Here is a 1,561-nt window from a genome sequence, read left to right as displayed (position 1 = left end):
TGTTTTCAGTTGGGGTTTTCAACAGAATAGAAGACAGAAAGAGGAGGGAGAGGGGAGGGAGGAAGATAAGAAAGAAGGAAGTAATTATTTCTTACTCATTATTAGCTTTAGGGATCTTGCTTTGCTGGGCTGGAATAAGAGCTATCTGAGAGCTATTTCTAGATATCCATTCTCTACTATAAGCAAGATACTGTGAAATTTATTTTGAGAACTGTTTAAATTTTTTCAACTTTAATACCTTCTCCATTCAACTTTATGACACCACACACAAGAAGGTATTTTATCCTAAAAGGAATGAAAAGCTTTTCCTCTATGCTCTTAGGTTCTGTATTTGAGACATGCAAATTAAACTTGCAAAAGACAGTTTAAGAGGAGAAAAGCATACATATTTTATGTACATGGAGAATCTACAGAAAAGAAGTGAAAACCCAAAGAAGTGTTTAGACTGAGGGCTTATCTATCATTTTAAAAAGAGCAACAGGGGTGTGGGATGAGCAGTGAGAGGCTTCAGAGGCCACCAAGGTGCCTAAGGCAGCACCAACTCAAGAGTATCCCAAGGTACCTGGGCTACCTGGAGCCAGCAAGCATTCCCAGGCACCCAAATCTACTGAAAACGTCTGTGTCTGCCATGCTAAGGGTCTTCTGGCTCAGATCTGGGAGAAAAGCTGAAGGCAGCTATGGATGCTGGAAAACTGATGAGTGATGAAACGGCCACGGAGCTCACTGAGAACTGGGAGATCTCTCCATGCAGAAATAGTATTCTTCTAGATGGCTTCTCTCAGACTGTGAGGCAGGCAGAAAGGCTTGGTGACCTCATGGAGAAGAGGAAAGAGAAGCTTGATTCTGTGCTTGAGTTCAGCATCCCAGGCTCTCTGCTGATCCAGAGACTCACAGGAAGGCCCCCAGAATGGCCATTCATACACAAGGAGTTCAATCCCCTAAAGGCATCCATGAAAGATGGTATCACAGAGGAACCCTTGATCTGCCGATCAGATGATAATAAAAAGGCCTTGAAAATCCACCCTGACACCTACCACACTGACCACCCATTGGTGGAATAAGACAGTAAAGGGGCTCCACTCTGCCATCCATGCATCCCAGACCCGTGATGTCCTGTTTGCAGCATCCTAGCAATGTTGTCCAAAGCCACACCCCAGAAACAGAAGGCTAGGCAGGACTGCATAGCTGCTCATCACCACGTGGCCTGGTCCCTGCCTGTAGATGCTGGGCAGAGGGGAGGGTGGTCAGGGTAAGGCTGGAGGGGAGGAGATGGAGGGTACAAGACGGGAAGAGCGGCCGTGCCGCAGTGAAGCAATTCCTTTCATGAAGCCACTTAAAATGTATAGACAAAGGGGAAAACTAATTTTAAAAAACACTACCTGGAGGGTATAGGTAGAAATGGAGATGTAGCATTATTTTCATTTACTCTGGACTGGTGACAATATTTCACAAAGCCAGTGCCCTAAGACTTCAGCTTTTATCAGAGCCTCCTGCCAACTTAGATATGCAGGAAGTCACACTGTCTCCTTGTCATCCTGTAGCCTGGATCAGGGTGGAAGTT

The 1,561-nt window shown here is 45.4% G+C and overlaps 1 pseudogene; it reads left to right on the top strand.

The window, feature by feature from the left end:
• Positions 1-677: 677 nt before the first annotated feature.
• LOC113885763 lies at positions 678-1,061 on the top strand (annotated as a pseudogene).
• Positions 1,062-1,561: the final 500 nt, after the last annotated feature.

Source organism: Bos indicus x Bos taurus, chromosome 29 (assembly GCF_003369695.1).
Source record: "Bos indicus x Bos taurus breed Angus x Brahman F1 hybrid chromosome 29, Bos_hybrid_MaternalHap_v2.0, whole genome shotgun sequence".
NCBI classification, from domain to species: domain Eukaryota; kingdom Metazoa; phylum Chordata; class Mammalia; order Artiodactyla; family Bovidae; genus Bos; species Bos indicus x Bos taurus.
Note: the sequence above shows the minus strand (reverse complement) of the source record. Positions and strands in the feature narration are given on the sequence as shown.